This window comes from Bidens hawaiensis, unplaced genomic scaffold (genome assembly GCF_021521415.1).
Source record: "Bidens hawaiensis isolate Kalapana, Puna unplaced genomic scaffold, B.hawaiensis_p1.1 tig00005162_1, whole genome shotgun sequence".
Lineage (NCBI taxonomy): Eukaryota > Viridiplantae > Streptophyta > Magnoliopsida > Asterales > Asteraceae > Bidens > Bidens hawaiensis.
Genome location: NW_027491330.1, coordinates 748,324 through 769,522, shown reverse-complemented (window position 1 = coordinate 769,522; position 21,199 = coordinate 748,324). Strand labels below are relative to the sequence as shown.

The 21,199-nt window shown below is 45.2% G+C and overlaps 1 long non-coding RNA gene across 1 annotated transcript; it reads left to right on the top strand.

Moving 5' to 3' along the window:
- The first annotated feature begins 10,432 nt into the window (after positions 1 to 10,432).
- On the top strand, positions 10,433 to 20,281 carry LOC143629130 (uncharacterized). Its single transcript, XR_013152877.1, has 2 exons — positions 10,433 to 10,576; positions 20,041 to 20,281. It is a non-coding gene; the product is annotated as an uncharacterized LOC143629130 (long non-coding RNA).
- The last annotated feature ends 918 nt before the right edge of the window (positions 20,282 to 21,199 follow it).

The following is a 21,199-nucleotide window of genomic DNA, read 5'->3' as shown; positions in this document are numbered from 1 at the left end:
TGAGAAACTCCCATGGCCAGAAGCTCCAACGGTCCGGCACCGACCGGACGCGGATCAGAGCAAATACTGTGACTTCCACGGGACAAAGGGTCACACCACTGAGAAGTGTACATCCTTGAGGGATATTATTGAAACATTCGTCAAGGATGGAAAACTTACACACCTTGTGGCATCAATCAAGAATGGAAGGAAGAATGACAACCGATACAAAAGCAATGGACGAAATCCCGTCGACATCAGCATTCACATGGTTCACAGTAACGTCAGAGAAAGAAAAAGACGGACGACAGAACCATGCGCATGGAAGGAAGCTGAGGTGCGCTTCCCGCGAGTGCAAGGAGGACCCAACAAAGAAGGCCCTATTGTCATCAAAACCCAGTTAGGGCATTACATCACTTCCCGCACTCTTGTTGACAATGGCGCCTCGTCAACGGTTATGTACAGGCAATTCTTCGACAAGCTAGATGATGAAGACAAGGAACGCCTGGAAACGGTCTATGCCTCGATGGAAGGGTTCGACGGCAGCACAAACACCCCTCTGGGTATCCTATCTTTCCCCGTTACTCTCACAGACGAAAATACTCCCGCACAGAGGATGTGGACTTTGTCGTAATGAAAAAGCCACACCACACATACGACATTCTCTTCGGGAGAGACGGGATGGCAAGATTCAATGCCATGGTATCTTCAGTCCACGGCATGATGGGATGGCCAACAGCTGAGAGCGTGGCGATGGTCACTGGTATTCCCCAGGTATGCATCGCATCTGTCTCATCAACACCCAAACCAAAGATGGCTAAACCCACCATCACCGAACCAGAAGAATGGGCTTTCAATGGCAAATACCCCGACCAGGCGGTTACCATTGGCCCAACAATCACTGATCCTACGCGCACCTTACTCAAACGCTTACTACAGAAAAACGCTGACATCTTCGCATGGAAACCAGCTGACATGACTGGTGTACCTCGAAGTAAGGCAGAGCATAAGCTCAAGTGTGACCCGGCTTTTACGCCGGTCATACAAAAGCGTAGAGTAATGGGGGCGGAACAAGTTAACGCGTGTAGAACCCAAGTCAAGGAACTCCTTGACGCGGACATCGTACGCGTTAGCAGATATCAAACTTGGGTTGCAAATTCCGTTATGGTACCGAAGTCTAACAAGTAATGGCGCATGTGCATAGATTTCAAAGACTTGAACAAAGCATGCCCCAAAGATTGTTACCCGTTACCCGAAATTGATCTTAAGGTAGATTCGTTAACACCATTTCGCCTTAAATGCTTCCTTGATGCGTATAAAGGGTACCATCAAATCCACATGGCCGTTGACGATCAGGACAAAACCGCATTTCGGACGCCCGATGGCACATTTTGTTATCAAATGATGCCATTCGGACTTAAGAATGCCGGGTCCACATACCAACGCCTAATGGACAAAGAGTTTCATGCCCAAATTGGGAGGAATTTGGAAGTCTACATGGATGACCTGGTCATCAAAAGCCTTGACCCAGAAGCGATGTTGAAAGACATCGAAGAAACATTCAACACACTCAGAAGGATGAACATGAAGCTCAACCCGAGCAAGTGTTCCTTTGGGATGGAAGAAGGGAAGTTCTTGGGAGTCATTGTTACAAAAGATGGCTTCAGAGCGAACCCTGAAAAGGTCGAAGCCATTATCAAGATGGAATCACCTACTACCATCAAGCAAGCTCAGACACTGAATGGACGCCTAGTTGCACTTAACCGCTTCTTGGCAAATCATGCGGATAGGTCGTTCCCATTCGTGTCGACGCTGAGAAACTGTTTAAAGAAAACGCACTTCCGCTGGACACCAGAAGCGGAAGCAGCTTTTCAGGAAATTCGGTCACGCTTGATCGAACTCCCAACGCTCACAGCACTAGAAGCAGGAGAGGAATTAATCCTGTACCTCTCCGCCACTGATAGAGCAACCGGGGCCGTCCTGCTAGTCGAGCGAAAAGGCATCCAGATGCCAATTTACTATGTTAGCCGTCTCCTAACAGACGTCGAAACCCGGTATTCTACCCTGGAAAAATTAGTCTTAGCACTTGTACAGGCTTCACGCAGGCTAAGACGATATTTCCAAGGTCACCCAATCACCATTCTCACCAACTTCAAACTTGCAAACGTTTTAGGCAAACCCAAACTGTCGGGACGCCTAGCTAAATGGGCAATAGAATTGGGAGAATACGCGATAAAGTACAAGCCAAGGCCAGCCATAAAAGGCCAGGTCTTGGCCGACTTTATTGCCGAAGTCCCCGCCTCGCGGGAGAAAGAATGCCAGGACGAGGCTCAACCCTCTCCAGCACAGGACATCGATGATGTCTGGCGACTTTACACTGATGGAGCAGCCAACAACGAGGGCTCAGGTGCAGGGTTAAAACTAACCAACCCAGCAGGCCAAGAATACACTTACGCTATTCGACTAGATTTTCCAAGTACGAATAACGAAGCTGAGTATGAAGCATTCTTGGCCGGGTTAAGGATTGCGCGTAAGATGGGAGTAAAGAACTTGGAAGCCCATGTGGATTCCATGTTAGTAGCCAATCAGATAAACGGGACGTACACGGCCGTGAACGACACAATGGCCTTGTACCTCACTCATGCAAAAACCCTCATGCGCGATTTTAACGATTGTAAGGTCATACACGTCAAGCGTAGCGAAAACAAATCTGCGGATGCGTTAAGCAAGCTTGCGTCATTGGCTTTCACCCACTTGGGAAAGGACATCCGCATTGAACTCCTTGGAGCACCATCAGTCCCACACAAAGAAGTCTGTCATCCAAACCGGCACGGAAACGTGGATGACACCAATAATAAATTACCTTGCGGCGGGTATACTACCAGAGTCGAAAACACAGGCAAGAAAACTACGCTGTAAAGCACTGAACTATCAACTCATCGATGACATCCTTTACAGACGTAACTTTCTTGGCCCACTCCTCAGATGTGTTGACGACCAAGATGCCGACTACCTCCTAAGGGAAGTACACGAAGGCATCTGTGGGATACACGCAGGTCCACGCGCAGTTGTAGCTAAGCTAAACAACGCGGGATACTTTTGGCCGGGGATGCATACGGATGCACTGGCATACATCAGAAAGTGTAGGTCTTGCCAACTCTACGCACCTAACACGCATCGCCTGAAGAACGAACTTGTTCCAGTCACCTCTTCATGGCCATTTCAGAAGTGGGCCATTGATGTGACAGGCCCATTTCCCACAGCAGCAGGGAACGTTCAATATCTAGTGGTCGTCATCGACTACTTCACCAAGTGGATAGAAGCAAAACCCTTAGCCCAAACAACCGCAAAACATATCAAGAAATTTATTTGGGAATTTATTATTTGTCGTTTCGGGCTTCCACAGAATTTGGTGAGCGATAACGGCACCAACTTCGCTGACAGGAAGCTACAACAGTGGCTGAAAGAACTTCAAATCACCCACACCTTTACCTCAGTGGCGCACCCGCAGGGTAATGGTGAGGTGGAAAGAGCGAATAGGAGCATCGTCGATGGCATAAAGAAAAGACTATTGGAACACAGATCCAGCTGGGTGGACGAACTTCCACACGTCCTTTGGGCACACAGAACGATGAAAAAGGCAAGTACGGGAGAAACCCCGTTCAGCCTCACTTATGGCACTGAAGCCATGGTCCCGGTTGAAATTGGTTTACCCTCACCAAGGGTCTTGATTCAACCAGAGGACAATAATGCGGAAAGACGGTTAGACCTTATGCTAACCGAGGAACGTAGAGACTTAGCCGCAGCGCGTGAAGAGAACTACAAACGACAAATGCAAAAGTACTATAACACGCGGGTAAAACTCTGCAGCTACAATGTTGGAGACTACATACTGCGTAACAACGAGGCTTCGAACCAAGAACGCCCAGGAAAGCTGGCCCCCGTCTGGGAAGGGCCATACATTATCAAAGAAGTTTTGGGAAAGGGCGCGTACCGGATCGAAAGGCTCGATGGCACCCCCATCCCAAGAACATGGAATGGAGCACAATTACGCAAATGTTACATGTAGATCAATTCCAAACTTATAAAGAAACGGCCTGGGGCCACTTCTAATGGAAATGATTCTCCTTTATCACATTGTGTTGATCGCTTTACATTTATACTTATAAACTTTCCGGACGGTATGCCGGTATTCACCGCATAAATATGGAAAGAAGTCGTTGCGTGTGGACGGCGGCAAAACCCGCATAAACACAAAAAATGGCAAACCTTCACGCAGGTCAATTATAGGTGAAGATTGGTCATCCCACTAAATGAAAGTGACGGTCCTACCCGCACAATCATAATAGAGGAAACTGCACTAACCTATTGACAACCGCGCGTCGAACGGTTTCAAAACAATTGGAAAATTGCTAAATTAAACTAAAGTATGCGTGAGATAGTCATACAACGTTTACAACGCAAGTCAAAAAGATTCAAATGTAAGCGGGACTATACCCCTTACCTTGGCAACCAAGTAACTATAAGACAGGTGCGAGTACAGTGTTAAGGCAAAACCCTTCACATACTTAGCACCTGCAGGGAATTGAAGCCAAAGATACCTCGGCAACCAAGTAACTATAAGACGGGTGCGGGTACAGTGTCAAGGCAAAACCCTTCACATACTTAGCACCCGCAGGGAATTGAAGCCAGGAATACCTTGGAAGTAAAGTAACTATAAGACGAGTGCGGGTACAGTGTCAAGGCGAAACCCTTCACATACCTAGCACTCCGCAGAGAATTGAAACCAAGAAGGATCTTCTGGGCCATGCTTGCGGAAACGGGAATAACATCCCCGCATAGCGGGAACGTCGAGAACTAGATTGTTTGAAGCTCCAAGATGGAATTGGTTGTTTTAACATAATTGATCACTATGTTCAAAACTACCAAAACCTCAGGGAGAATCTATACAAGTGGAACTCAACGCTCCTGACTTGCGAGGAGGTTACAGACCTACCAGCATCATACCCAAAGATAGAGCAGAAAAGTCGGGAATTTCTGCACGTGACATTAGGACTTCCGCGGGAAGAATCCCCATGGAAAACCTTAAAACTAAACCCTTTTCAAAACCCTTTGCATAAGTCCAAAAGTTTACCTCACTTATTAACAATTCATGAGAAGAACATTGGACTGGGGGGACTTGAAGAGGTAGGTCCCAGCAAAGCCCAGTTGGACCCGCAAGACTCACCTCAAAGAGGGACGTCTGCGCAGTTGAACCCGCAAGACTCACCTTCAACAGGGACGTCTGCGCAAAGGCTAAACTCGCAACTCACCTTGAAGAGACGTCTGCGCAGAAACCAACTGGATCCGCAGGACCCACCATGCTCAGAGACGTGACGTCCTTACGCGCAGTACGTAAGCTGTTCCCGCAGGAAAAGCCTCCCAATGGTCGACGTACTCCGCCTGTTCCCGCAGCAACGGATACTAGCCATCAGGGAAGGCTACCCGCGCAACAAGGCTACACGCACAAGGCACTTAACTCTTAAATAATTCAGTAATGTCACCTGAAGAGGAGATGAGCAAGCCGGGAACACTCCCACACAAAGCCGGGAAAACACCCGCCCAAATGAGCCAGTCCGTACGATACTGGAGGATCTTTTGTACTGTACCTGACGAGGTATGGACAAAAGATCTGACCAAAGATACGACAGCTCACTGACAACAGTATGACGAGCAGCGCGCTCTTGTACTGTATGTCACTATTAGCCGCTGCCTACTCACCAACCTATCGGAGGACGTGCATAGCCTGCAGTTGGTGGAAAAGGAATAGTACACAGCCGGCCTGGTCACTATCAGCCGCTGCCTACCCACCAACCACCAGCATGGCATGTGCGTAGCCCACAGTTGGCAGAACAGGAACACTATTCAGCCGGCTGTACCTGCTTGGAAACCTACCTTCGGCTATAAATACTCCAACACCTTGGAACGGTATTATTATCTGATCTCATACCATCATATCTGCTCTAGTCATTTCTCTTAATATACACTTATATTCAAGAGCAATCTAGTCTGATTCTCACGCCGGAGGGTGGTCACAAGGAGGTACCCCCCCTTCTCAGTGACGAGCTCACGGTGTCTGTTTTGCAGGTCATCAGAAGAACCATCTTTGCCGGACCTAACCCCTCGTGGGAAACATCTATTTAACCCCCAGATTATCCGTAATCTGCCCGGGGTCGATTAGTGTTTCTTCACACCGATACTCTATAAATATTATCACAATTTAGATCTCGTTCAATATTCTTAATCACTAAACCAACTCATGAGCATGATGCACATTATATCAATATTAATTTGAAAGTTAACGGCACTCACAGTTTGCTAGTGTGCTACCCCGACATGTTTTAAAGCCTGTGGTACAACTTATTACAGCGTTAGAGTTGGCGCCTTCTGATTGTGTGTTTTGGACGGTGCTCCACTTTTCCACAACTTTTATTTCTGGCCTCATCTTCACCGTCAAAATAATCGATTTCTGCATCTTGGTTTTATACCGATTGCCGTCATCATTGCCGATTGTTACCAAGTTCGATTTACGAATCCTAGGAGGCGATCGTGCGGTGGTGGCGATGCTCCGGTGTTGGAAGTCAAGGCTGTCAAATCTTGGGTTTACGATGTCGGTTGCCACCTCCATCGCCGCCGCTGAACTCGATCTGCGAACCCTAGGTGACGATTGTTAGGTAGTGGTAGCGCTCCGGTGTAAGGAATGATATCAAATTTTCTTTACGTGTCACAGGAAGTAAATCTATGACCGGTTGAAAAAGGCGAGTTTTCAGTTTACACTTCCATTGTTTTATACATGTTTATTGAATCGGTTCATTTTATATCCATGATTACTAATGAAGCTATTAAACTGATGCATACAAAAATATCTGGTTTTATTACCTGATTTTCATTAGATTTACAGTTTGGTAGTATTAGTGTTAGGATACATGATACCTCTTAGATTGACAGGTTATATTGGGCAATTAGTTTATAAAATATGGAAATTAATAAGGAGATTTTGTTTAATTAATAGAAACGTGTATAAGAACATAAACTATAATCCTATGTAATGAAAAATTGTGTACAGACTAAAAGATGTAGTTTTAAACTAATAACTTATGATAATTTGTCAAGATTCATGTGAAAGTTAAGAATTTTCTGGTTAACTCTCTCTCTCTCTCTCTCTCTCTCTCTCTGTGTGCGTGTGTGTGTGTTTGCTTACTTATATGATAACTAAATTGTCACACCCTCAAAATCCACTAACGGAGTTTTACCGTCAGAGGGTGTGAACTAACAGGATCGGAATCATCAGTTATAATCAAACCATAAAAACGTTTAAATGAAAATAAGTGCGGAAGCGTAAAACCATAGAAACAAAGTTGCGTCACGCAGGACGATTTAAAACCAATGATAACAGTTAAAAGTAAGTTTGCATAGTTAAAAGTTTTTCAAGCAATGCATGTTCCTAAACCGCGCGCCCGCCTCGGCTACATGAGAATAACATACTAAAAGTGTCAACACAAGGTTGGTGAGTTCACAAGTTATATAAAAATAATTCGTTTAGAGTCTGCGTTCAGCGTTTTGCGTTACAGCGTTACAGCGTTTTGCGTTACAGATAGTGTTATGTCAATTATATATCGATAGGTAGCTAGTCTATACAACAAGTATTACTAAGTGTTCGACACCGAAGCTGACTCGTTTAATAAGTGCCTTGTCACCAGGTCCTCCAGACCATGGTACGTGTTAGCCAAAATTACACCCGCTCGACCTCCAGTCGAGTTTAGCGTTGGGTGGGGTTTGTCAAACCCAGTAGTACTACTCAACAGTGACTCGCTATTCAAAATATTAACCGGTTCGATGTGTAGGACTTCAATTGTTTCGTTGCCACTTAGCCTTTACAAGTGATATATAATTTACTAACAAAATCTGAAATGCGTTTATCGGAGTATGTTATCTCCCCCAAGTGAAAAGCGTTTGAAAACAGTTTAAAGAGGGGAAAGTGAAACTCACTGTTTGCGAAGAATTTCCCAAAATAAATCACCAAGATGCGCGTCACCGAAAAACTCTCTCTAACGTTCTAAAACAAAAAGAGATTTTTCTAAGTGTCGGAATATTATCGAGTCTCTAGACCCGACACATAATACCTATGCACATAACATGTTTCGTGTTTCGTTTGTGAATCGTTGGTGACTTAAACAAGTGTTTTTGTGACACATTACATGTGTAAGCAATCATATACGTGTCGTGTATTCATAACGTACGTTACTAGCAATTATTCCCCGTAAGGGCATTTTGGTCAACAAATAACAATTAATTAGCCATTATTCTCCATGAGGGCAATTTGGTCAAATCATGGCAATAAATTAGCAATTATTCTCCGCAAAGGTATTTTGGTCAAAACATAACAATTATATAACAAGTATCATGTTTCATGCATTTTTACACAACTCAGCAGCTAGTTTCACCGAGACAGAAATCCTACTAGAAAGATTGTACTATTTCACCGATCATAGCATCTCAATTAATTTACCAAAAATCATCACAGAAGCACATATGTCTTAGGTTTCCAGAACATATTTTATTACATTTTTATTCCTCATAGTTTTCTCACAATCATCAAATCATTACAGCAAACTCATAACAGTCAAATTCATGTGCAATCAGAATGTTATTTGCAATTCCCGTTAAACGAAAAATCCAATAAATGCAAGACCACTTGGGTTAGGTTCCTAACTCAATGAGTCAACTTCCAGAAGTGGAACCAACCCAATTGGTCTCGTAGTTCATGAGATATAACATTTACAACATAACCTAACAGCAGGTCTAACAGCTCAGCTTTGCACAACGTTTTTGTAAAATCATAAAAGTTAACCTTTACTTGTTCAAAAATTACAAATTTATACTCTATAGAAACTAGACTCAACCTAGTTTACTGTAGTACCAATAATTTCAACAATTTTCATATTTACACTTCGTTACAGTCACTTAAACATCAAATACACATTCTGTCCAGAAACTGTTTGCATCCAAACTCAACATATTAACAATCTATGAACTATCATGCATTCATATAACCCTCTAGACTCCATAGACACCATCCATGCACATCAATTACACATTGCATACAAGATTAGGGTTTTGTTTGAACTCAAATCAAAGACACAACAATCAACATGTTACAATATCAATTCTACTTATCAAATCATTACTCAATCAACAACAATCATATTGATTACATGTATACATGAAATCGGCTGCTAGGGTTTGTTATTAACCCAACAAACATCAAAATCAAGTAGTAAAGATGTATAGGATGATCAATTATACATTCCTAGCACCTAGTTCTTCAATCACAAGCTTGATTTCTTGATGTATGTGTGTGTGAAAGTCGACGGCAGCCAAGGGTTTGGGGTGGGAGAGTTCCGATCGGGGTTGGGGTTATAATAATAATAGTTAGGGTTTACTTGTTAATGATCTATTTATAAACACACAAGTTACACTCAAGTCCCTCTACTTTCAATTGTTGTTTTTCTAACTTAACTAACTAGTTTACATCTTGAGTTAATGTTCATAACCATGTTATCACGTAACACATAAGTCTAACACATAATTATCACATAATTACTGTTTTGACGTTTTTCGTTTATTCATCAATCGTTTGCGTCAACTCGTTTGCGTTTCGGTGCAAATCCCGAAAGACTACACATGTATTAAGTGTTAAGCGTCATTTAAACCCTAGTTTAAATGTAATGAAGTGTGCGTTATAGATTTTGTGATCTTAAGTTTGAATTGACGAAGTTGAGTTAACGGAGTTAACCTGAAATTGACGATTGTCACATAAATGAACAAAAGTTTCAATTAGTGTTGTAGATCCCTACATTCACATGAGAAAACTTTCATATTGGTTTGTCTAACAGTTGTTACGACTCTCTCAGTTATATTTTTCCAATTGTATGTCCGATTTATGCCAAGTGATAAACTTCTATGGTTACCATAGGGCCTGCTACCTTGCTTGATGGTGGTGATAGATTGCCGGAAACGGAAACAAGAAAAGCCACCGCCATTACTTGTGGAAGGTATTCTTTCTTATGTCTTCATGCTAAGATATTTTTACGCGATTTGAGTGAGGTCTAATCAACATTAGGTGACTTTCTAATACATTTTATTTGCAGCAGACTAGATATGATGATTTTGAGTGAGGGCATATACAACAAGAAACGTGGCATAACCAGCAGGATCGGTTAGAGCCTTAGCTACATATTTGTTGTTAATTAAGCCTTCAATAAGAACATAAGTTTCGTAGATTTATTCTTTGTTATGTTATTTATTAGTCTGAGCCGCAAACTTTTGTTTGAGGTTAGATTAGATAAGTCTTTTTTTACCATGCATTTTTTGTTTTTCCACCTCTTAGTTATGTTTTTCCGGTTGTATGCCCGATTTAGTGATTTACGACAACTGCTAAACTTCGTCAGTTACATAGGGTTTGCTACAACGCTACTTTGCATGGTGACGTGGCAGATTGCCAGAAAGGGAAACAATAGAAGTCGCTGCCATTGCTTCGACATAAGAGGTTTAGAAGGTATTTTTTCTTATGCCTCCACGCAAATATTTTCTTTACTGAAGAAACACTAATTGACCCCGGGCAGATTACGGATAATCTGGGGGTTAATAGATGTTTCCCACGAGGGGTTAGGTCCGGCAAAGATGGTTCTTCTGATGACCTGCAAAACAGACACCGTGAGCTCGTCACTAAGAAGGGGGGGGGGGTACCTCCTTGTGACCACCCTCCGGCGTGAGAATCAGACTAGATTGCTCTTGATTATAAGTGTATATTAAGAGATTGCTAGAGCAGATATGATGGTATGAGATAAGATGATAATGTAAGATAATGTAATGTAATGTGTCCATACCATTCCAAGGTGTTGGAGTATTTATAGCCGAAGGTAGGTTTCCAAGAAGGTACAGCCGGCTGAATAGTATTCCTGTTCTTCCAACTGTGGGCTACGCACATGCCATGCTGGTAGTTGGTGGGTAGGCAGCGGCTGATAGTGACCAGGCCAGCTGTGTACTATTCTTTTCCACCAACTGCAGGGTATGCACGTGCTTCGACAGGTTGATGAGTAGGCAGCGGCTGATAGTGACATACAGTACAAGAGCGTGCTGCTCGTCATACTGTTGTCAGTGAGCTGTCGTATCTTTGGTCAGATCTTTTGTCCATACCTCGTCAGGTACAGTACAAAAGATCCTCCAGTATCGTACGGACTGGCCCATTTGGGCGGGAGTTTTCCCGGCTTTGTGCGGGAGTATTCCCGGCTTGCTCACTCCTTCTTCAGGTGACATTACTGAATTATTTAAGAGTTAAGTGCCTTGTGCGTGTAGCCTAGCTGCGCGGGTAGCCTTCCCTGATGGCTAGTATCCGTTGCTGCGGGAACAGGCGGAGTACGTCGACCATTGGGAGGCTTTTCCTGCGGGAACAGCTTGCTTACTGCGCGTAAGGACGTCACGTCTCTGAGCATGGTGGGTCCTGCGGATCCAGTTGGTTTCTGCGCAGACGTCTCTCTTCAAGGTGAGTCTTGCGAGTTTAGCCTTTGCGCAGACGTCCCTGTTGAAGGTGAGTCTTGCGGGTTCAACTGCGCAGACGTCCCTCTTTGAGGTGAGTCTTGCGGGTCCAACTGGGCTCTGTTGGGACCTACCTCTTCAAGTCCCCCCAGTCCAATGTTCTTCTCATGAATTGTTAATAAGTGAGGTGAACTTTTGGACTTAAGCAAAAGGTTTTGAAAAGGGTTTTGTCTTAAGGTTTTCCATGGGGATTCTTCCCGCGGAAGTCCTAATGTCACGTGCAGAAATTCCCGACTTTTCTGCTTGATCTTTGGGTATGATGCGGGTAGGTCTGTAACCTCCTCGCAAGTCAGGAGCGTTGAGTTCCACTTGTATAGATTCTCCATGAGGTTTTGGTAGTTTTGAACATAGTGATCAATTATGTTAAAACAACCAATTCCATCTTGAAGCTTCCAACAATCTAGTTCTCGACGTTCCCGCTATGCGGGGATGTTATTCCCGTTTCCGCAAGCATGGCCCAGAAGATCCTTCTTAGTTTCAATTCCCTGCGGAGTGCTAGGTATGTGAAGGGTTTCGCCTTGACACTGTACCCGCACTCGTCTTATAGTTACTTTACCTCCAAGGTAATCCTGGCTTCAATTCCCTGCGGGTGCTAAGTATGTGAAGGGTTTTGCCTTGACACTGTACCCGCACCCGTCTTATAGTTACTTGGTTGCCGAGGTATTCTTGGCTTCAATTCCCTGCAGGTGCTAAGTATGTGAAGGGTTTTGCCTTAACACTGTACTCGCACATGTCTTATAGTTACTTGGTTGCCAAGGTAAGGGGTATAGTCCCGCTTACTTTTGAATCTTTTTGAATCTTTTTGAAATTTGAAGAGTTGGTGAAATGTTAAGAACAGTCCAGACTGTTGAAACGTCGTCCGACGGTTTCTTCTGACAGTTTCAGGACGTGCAGGAAGTTATGGCGACGTGACAGTATATGGTCATTCTAGACGCTTTTTCAGGCGCGTGGGCGCGAGTTTATGGGCGCGTGGCCGCGAAGTTTATGGCACGCGTCCTGTCAACAGTTGTTGCCAGCTTGCATATTCCACGCGTCATAGTTTCATTGCACCTGCGTTTTCTTCTCTCTTCCGCATTAAATTCATCGCATTCTTTGCGATGAGTATATAAAGGGAGGAGAGGTTGCATCTCAACTCACAGTTTCACCTCTCTTCTTCTAAACGATTTCCGGCGAATACTCTAACTTTTCTGTCGAGCATTCTCCTGAAATCGTTCTTTACATTCAAAACATGTCTTCTCATGATCTTGAAGTTACTGCTGAAGAGTCGGACGTGTATTCCGAGAACCCGACGTCCACTTCTGATAGGGACGATAAGAGTACTGCTGGCGAGTGCCAGTGTGCTCTTCCCGTCGACCAGTATCAGTACATCGTCAGGAAGTTCATGCTCGAGACTTTCGAGCCTGAGTTTCCTGAGCCACACCAGACGGTGTACGATGCCCCCAAGGGCAAAATAGGGGTGTATGCTGCATTCTTCATCTATGGGAATCTCAGGTTCCCATTGACGAAGTTTGTGTACCGTGTTTTGGAGAGACACGTTGTACATCTGACGGAGGTACACCCAATGGCGATCGCCAAGATTCGCCATTTTGAATGGGTGTGCCTCATTCTGGGCGTGGAGCCCCATGTCGACCGCCTGATGACCTTCTATTCCTGGAGGTGCATCCAGGGGTGGTATACCTTGGTCACTCGGATCAAGGGTTTGAAGATCTGCGCTACCGAGCGCAGTCTTCGGTCTTGGAAGCGGGAGTTCTTCTATATCTCCGCTCGAGTCGTCCCCATAGCGATGACGTTCAAGAACGGGAGAGCTCTCCCGAACCTTCACGCCTTCAACTACGAGGAGGCGGAATGGTTCTCCAAGATTTCCAGGGTCCAGTCTCCGGTTTACCGCTTTGCGGAGTCCGGGATGGTGATGCTCGGGATGAGCCGGGTGTGGAAGGATGCTGGGGTGGAGGCGCCACAGATTCCCATCGTCCTCGAATACGGTTTGAACTCTGTCCCTTACGGTATGGTTCATATCTTCTTGCTGATTTAGGGTTTTTCCGCTAAACTGTTTTTCTTTTTATTTTCAGAGGGAAACGACCTGCAATCGCTCCTGCATCCGCGGGAAGCTGATGGTCCCGCTCGGATGGGTACCCGTGCTCTTGATGAGAACGAGTTGCCCATCTTGGAGCAAACGGCGGATCGGTTTGTGGAGGTCTACCCGCCAGGCCACGAGATTTTGAGTGCCACGTGGCCAGGTAAAGAACTTTTTAACCCTCGCCCTCTCCATGCTCAAACCTCTGCTGGAGTTTCTCTAATCTTGTCATCTTCTGATGAGGAATCCGCAGATGGTCCTTTGTTGGTGAGGAAGAAGAAGGCTGCTGGCGCGAAGGGCAAGGCGAAGGTTGCCTCTACTGCCGATCTGGTGAATCGGTCTGACTCAGAGACCGAAAGCGAGGAGGTGGCGAGGAACCCTGGTGGTGGTGAGACAACAGTCTCGGAGGTTGAGACAGCTGCCACTGCCGCGTGACCAAGTTCTATGACGGTGACCGGCGTGAAGAGGCCGGCTCCGTCGGGTTCGTCCCCGCCGGTCATAACCTTCAAGTTGAAGAGAACTCGTAAGTATAAATTAATCTTACCCGCAATTTCTTTCCGCCATTGTTTTTAATATCTTGTCTTCATGCAGGCGTGGATGCTACCGCATTCCAAGTTGATGCGGGGAGGAGCAGCTCTGGACCCATGACGGTAGGTTTGGTCAACCTACCCGAGGCGATGACCCAGGCTGCTGCGCCTGTTTGCAGCATTGGTTCATTTGCTCATCCGGTTGAGGCAACTGTTCCAATTGTGACGTCTCCGCCGGCTGTCAGTGCCATATTCACTGCGTCCTTCACTGAGCCGGCGGTGAGTTTTTCTGCGGGTTCCTCCGCAGCGGCGGCCACGGTTGTGAGTTCACCTCCAGTGAGTTCACCACCGGTGGTCTCTACCGCGGCGGCTTCAACCGTGCCTCCGGCACCGGCGACTACTTCGCCCCCGGCCGGTTCAGCAGGTATGTTTGGGGTTTCTAGCCAATCTCTGCCTCCTTCCCATCTGCCTGACCTCTTGGATGGATATCCGTTAGGTTCAGGTGATGGGTTCGGCGGCTACCGGCCTGTTGTCGACCCTACAGGTGCGTAGGGTGAATTTGGCCTTTTTATATATATATTTTTTTTATATTTTCTTAACTGCTTTATGTTTTTGCAGTGTCGGATTCGAATGAGGTGTTTGTTCCACGGTGGAACATCCGCCAGGGAACAACCCTTCGGACGCCTGTAGACTGCGTCGAGTGGGCGCGTCACGCGGCCCCAAGTGGCGCGTTGGGGGAAGCCATGTCCAGCTACCAGGAGGGTAGGCTGACTAATAAGCTTCGGATTCTCCTTGCCCGGATGCAGCCGCGCATCGAGCTGCTTTGTCGTGAAAACGACAAGTTAAAGGCTGCGCGTATCCAAGAAGTGGCTCAGGCGCGGGCTATCCGGGAGGAGAACAGGAGACTTTCCGCAGTTGCTGCGGAGAAGGAAAAGGCCTTCAAGGCCCTCGAGGTTGAAGTGCAGGCCCGGCTCGAGGCCCGTTCCAAGGCTGCCCAAGCTGTTAACGAACAGCTTCGGTTGGCTAAGGAAACTGCGCGAAACGCCACTGAGAGGGCCACTAAGGCTGAAGCCGTTGCTGAACCTCTGCGCGCCGAAAATGAGGAGCTCAAAGCCAAACTAGGGAGGCTTTAGCAGGCTCATGATGCTTTGGCTATGGAAGACGCCAAGAAGCTTCAAGAAATCTTGGACCAGAGGGGTATGCTTGACCATACTGAGCGTAAGCTAAAGGGCGTTGAAGAGGCTGCTGCTAAGGAAGTGTTGCTTGCCAACCTTAACAAAAGTGAAGCCGAACGCACCCGTAACCAAGCTCAAGCTGCCCTCCAGGAGACTCTGGTTACCAAGGAATGGCTTCTACGAGAAGCGTTGTCACAGGTAAGCTTAGCTTCATAATGTCTTCACGCTTTTCTTTATACTTAGAAAAGTTGATATATTTTTTCTTTTTGTAGGTTGTGCATCGGATCTTCACGGACACATCTTACGACGATGCCATGAGCGCAGCCCTCAATGCTTCTCATGAGGATGGGGAAAAGGCTGGCTTCTTGCTTGGTCTGGGGTTTGTTGAGAAGGGCATCCCGCCTTCCAACTTCCCACTATATGATGTAGATACTGAAGCTGCGTATGACCAAGCAGTGAACCAGTATGCCGCCTTCCCGCATCCGGTGGTGGAGAAGGTGAACGAAGTTGCTGCTGCTGATGATGGGCTAACCATTCTCAAAACCTTCCTTGAACCGCCACAGCCAACTGATGGTGCGGGTACAAGTGGGTTTGGAGGGAGTGGTCCTGAAGCTTGAACCTTTAGATCTCTTCCCATTGTTAGGATAGGTTTATGTTTTTGTATAGATTTACACTCTTGTAGGCGGGTAGATACCCGGCCATTCTTGTAACAGTTGAATTTTTATGGAATATAAATCTTTTGTGCGGGTAGGACTATCACTCTTGCTTTATAAACGTTATACGACTTGCTCATGCATATTATTGTTTAATTTGGCACTTGTTTTGCCGCATAAACAATATATGATTCGCTTGTGCATACTTTAGTTTAACTTAGCAATTTCTTAAGTACTTTGGATAAGTTAACCTTTCAACATGGCAGATAATAGGTTAAAGTTTTGCTTCCTCCTTCGTGATTGTGCGGGTAAGACCGTCACTTTCACTTAGTAGGATGGCTAAACTTTACCTATATCTGACCTGCGTGGAGGTTTTCCTCATTTTTTCCTTAAGAGATTTTCTAAGTGTTCTGAATAAGTTAACCTTTCGACACGCGGTTGTCAATAGGTTAATGTTCAGTTTCCTCTATCATGATTTTGCGGGTAAGACCGTCACTTGCATTTAGTAGGATGACCAAACTTTACCTATGACTGACATGCGTGAAGGTTTTCCTCATCTTTTCCTTAGAAATTCTTGCCGTTTTTTGTGTTTATGCGGGTTTTGCCGCCTTCCACACGCAACGACTTCTTTTCACACTTATTTATGCGGTGAATACCGGCATATCAGTGTTTTGGATAAGTTAACCGTTCGACGCGCGGTTGTCAATAGGTTAACGTTCAGTTTCCTCTATGATGATTGTGCGGGTAGGACCGGCACTTTCATTTAGTGGGATGACCGAATTTCACCTATGACTGACCTGCGTGAAGGTTTGCCATTTTTTGTGTTTATGCGGGTTTTGCCGCCTTTCACACGCAACGACTTACTTCCCCACTTATGTATGCGGTGAAAACCGGCATATCATTGTGGAAAGTCCATAAGTATAAATATAAGATTATCAGCGTCAATGTGATAAGGAGAATTATTTCCATTAGAAGTGGCTCTGGGCCTTTTCTTTACAAGTTTGGAATTGATCTACATGCAGACTGTGTAATTGAGCTCCCTTCCATGTTGTTGGGATGGGAGTGCCATCGAGCCGATATGCACCTGGTTCGGGATCTCGTTGTTTACGCAGTATGTAGTCTCCAACATTGAAGCTGCAGTTTCCTTCTTGTATTCCCCAACCGGGGTTCTACACGCATTGCCTGCTCAGCGTTCATTACGCCACGAGGTGTGCGAGCGTCCCATCTCTGACAAATGCTTCGACGATGTCCTTCAAGTCTAAGCATTCTTCGGTGTTGTGGCCTCTTGTCCTGTGGAAGTCACAGAATTTGCTCTGATCAGCGTTGTGACGCTCTCGGATTATTGGAGCCTTTGGCCATGGGAGCCTCTCGGTGTCAAATATTTCGGTGACGCTTTTGGTGAGTGGCGTCCATCTGGAGTTCCGGTTTGACGACCGCATGTTATCCTTTCCGCCTAACCGAGGGCGAGAGCCGGATGAGGTGTCAAAGTTGACCCTGGCTCCCAAATGCATAGCTTCCTCTTTTTGTTTAGTCGGGCGGTAAGGACATTGTTTTCTCTTGTTTTATGGGTTTAGAGGTTTGTGCTCTGGGGCAGATCTCTACCCAGTTGCTTTTCCGTTTCCGCGAAGCTTTTAGCTGCTGTCATGATGACATCCCATGTGGATGGCATGCCATCTTTACCCGTTAAGGTGCGGATGAGCTCTGGGTCTTTCGCGCCCTGGATGAAAGCAGCGCGAACAAGATCTTCGCTAATATTGCCCAGACTTAGCTTCTTTGAGTTGAAACGAGTGATGAAGTCTAGTAAAGACTCATCTTCCTCTCGGATGCAGGTGAGGATTGTCCATTGCTCTTCAGTGTACTTTCTTTGTTGACTGAAGTGTTGGCTGAACTTCTGTTGGAAGTCTGCCCAATCATAGATGTGGTGGACCGGTAGACGGTCAAACCACGCTCTGGCTGCTCCAACCAGCGTCATTTGGAACATATAACACCACGTGGGTTCCGTCCAGTTGCTGACGGTTGCCCCCGCTATGAATCTGTTCAAATGATCGTCTGGGTCAGATATACCATCATAAGTGCCGATGTTGGACATTTGTTTGGCACTTCTCGGGGCGATTGCTTCCGCAATGTCCCTTGCAAACTTGGACGTTCCCGCATTTGCAGCAGTTGGTCTAAAGGTTTTGGAGAAGTCGCGTTGGTTTCCCCCCGCGTTCCTTGGTTTGAAGGTGACTCCGAAATTCCTTCTTGGTTGGAAGTCCGTTTCCTTACGCTTCCCTTTCGCCCTATGGCGAGGGTTTGCGTCGGTGTCGGATTCCTCCGAGTACTCGCACTCACTACTCATGTTGAGCTGTTGAGTGCTTCCAAATTCGTCAGCCTGTTGGATGGAACGTAAGCGTTCGTCCAACTCAGCTTGGAATTCCTTCTGACGTGCTTCCGCCCACGCTTTAACTTGTTCAAGTGTTTGGTGGGGGAGCCTCGTCTGTTGTCTTTCCACCTGGGTATCAATGAATCCCAGGGGATGATTGTTTACTGCACTTGCCCCGACTTGGGTAACCGGGGTAGTGTTCGTAAAATTTACAGCACTTGCCCCGGCTTGAGTAACCAGGGTAGTGTTCGTAAAATTTGTGTACTCGCCGGTGTTCCTCCCAGTAGCTGGGGTTGTGATTACCGGGGTTTCCTGGTCACTCGCTGGCCTTGGGACCGGAGTAACGTTAACCATCTTTTCGGAGGTTTTGAAAAAACTGAGAAAATTAGTTCTAGCTTTTATGCACGGATGGCGCCAATGAAGAAACACTAATTGACCCCGGGCAGATTACGGATAATCTGGGGGTTAATAGATGTTTCCCACGAGGGGTTAGGTCCGGCAAAGATGGTTCTTCTGATGACCTGCAAAACAGACACCGTGAGCTCGTCACTGAGAATAGGGGGGTACCTCCTTGTGACCACCCTCCGGTGTGAGAATCAGACTAGATTGCTCTTGAATATAAGTGTATATTAAGAGATTGCTAGAGCAGATATGATGGTATGAGATAAGATGATAATGTAAGATAATGTAATGTAATGTGTCCATACCATTCCAAGGTGTTGGAGTATTTATAGCCGAAGGTAGGTTTCCAAGAAGGTACAGCCGGCTGAATAGTATTCCTGTTCTGCCAACTGTGGGCTACGCACATGCCATGCTGGTAGTTGGTGGGTAGGCAGCGGCTGATAGTGACCAGGTCAGCTGTGTACTATTCTTTTCCACCAACTGCAGGCTATGCACGTGCTTCGACAGGTTGGTGAGTAGGCAGCGGCTGATAGTGACATACAGTACAAGAGCGTGCTGCTCGTCATACTGTTGTCAGTGAGCTGTCGTATCTTTGGTCAGATCTTTTGTCCATACCTCGTCAGGTACAGTACAAAAGATCCTCCAGTATCGTACGGACTGGCCCATTTGGGCGGGAGTTTTCCCGGCTTTGTGCGGGAGTATTCCCGGCTTGCTCACTCCTTCTTCAGGTGACATTACTGAATTATTTAAGAGTTAAGTGCCTTGTGCGTGTAGCCTTGCTGCGCGGGTAGCCTTCCCTGATGGCTAGTATCCGTTGCTGCGGGAACAGGCGGAGTACGTCGACCATTGGGAGGCTTTTCCTGCGGGAACAGCTTGCGTACTGCGCGTAAGGACGTCACGTCTCTGAGCATGGTGGGTCCTGCGGATCCAGTTGGTTTCTGCGCAGACGTCTCTCTTCAAGGTGAGTCTTGCGAGTTTAGCCTTTGCGCAGACGTCCCTGTTGAAGGTGAGTCTTGCGGGTTCAACTGCGCAGACGTCCCTCTTTGAGGTGAGTCTTGCGGGTCCAACTGGGCTCTGCTGGGACCTACCTCTTCATTTACGATATTATAAAGAATGTCTAATAAACTTTGATTGACTTTTAAACAAATTTGATCTGTTTATAAAACAACCATACTTGACTCATTTGTTGAAAATTCTTTAAAATATTCTCTCTGTTCATTCTTCTTTGCAGCATGCTAGATATGTTGATTTTGAGTGTGGACATATCCAACAAGAAAAGAAGCATAAACAAACAAGGACATGACATACATATTCCCAGGCAAGCTGCAAGTTACTACTACCATAAGTAACCACTCAAACCAGCTACTATTTGACATTGCTGGTGTTGTTTTAATGAAGTTTGATATTTGTAACATCATTTTTTAAACTGCTGAGCGATGTCATGACCCCGCCGCGAAGCGCGGGTACACCAACTAGTTACTCTTCCAATTGTCATTTCATATAGATATAATGCATGTTAATCACGTATGAATAATTAGAGGTGTGAATCGTGTCGGGAAAGAGGATTGGTGGGTTGACGGGTTAAAATGTGCAACGTCCCAAACCCAATCCATATTATTATTCATGTTAAAGATTTCAACCGTAACTCATACACATAAATTCGGGTCGACCTGAACATGACCCATTTAACCCATTTTTCAACAAATAATAATTAAAAAAAATTTATATAACTTAGGGTCGATAGACTAATATTAGTAATATGAATATTTTTTCTTGAACATAATTTAAAATCTTGAAAATGTTTTAGAAATAACAAGTGTGTATTAAAAAAAGAACGTATTAAACATAAATAAAAATATAATTATTGTAGTTTTATTTAGATACTTAAACGGGTCAAACTGTTTCTATACAAATCAACCCGACCCGACCCGTTTATTATATATTTATTATATAGGTTGTGTTAGTCGGCCAAAATCTGACCAGTTTAAAAAAATGAGTCGTGCTAGTCGACTTACCTCCCTCTCTCCTTTTGGTGTCAGGTCGTATTTTAAATCATGTAAACAATTGCCACCCATGTAACCAGATAATATTATAGTTTTGCTCACCTTTTATGATTTTTGTTAATATTTCATCATTACATGACTTATATTAGTTTCATAGATTGCATTTAAAGCCATAGTCAAATCCACATCTAGTGGGTTCGAGATGAGTATATTTGAACATTAGTTACATTATTTAATTATAAAAAGGACAGAACTGAAATCTCATGAATATATGATTGTCGTGTTTTATAGACAACATTCATTTCTAATTTTTTATGACTTTAATAAATAATAAATAGTTTTAATCTTTATGGGTCCAACTAATGCGTGGTTTGTGAGAGTAAAACT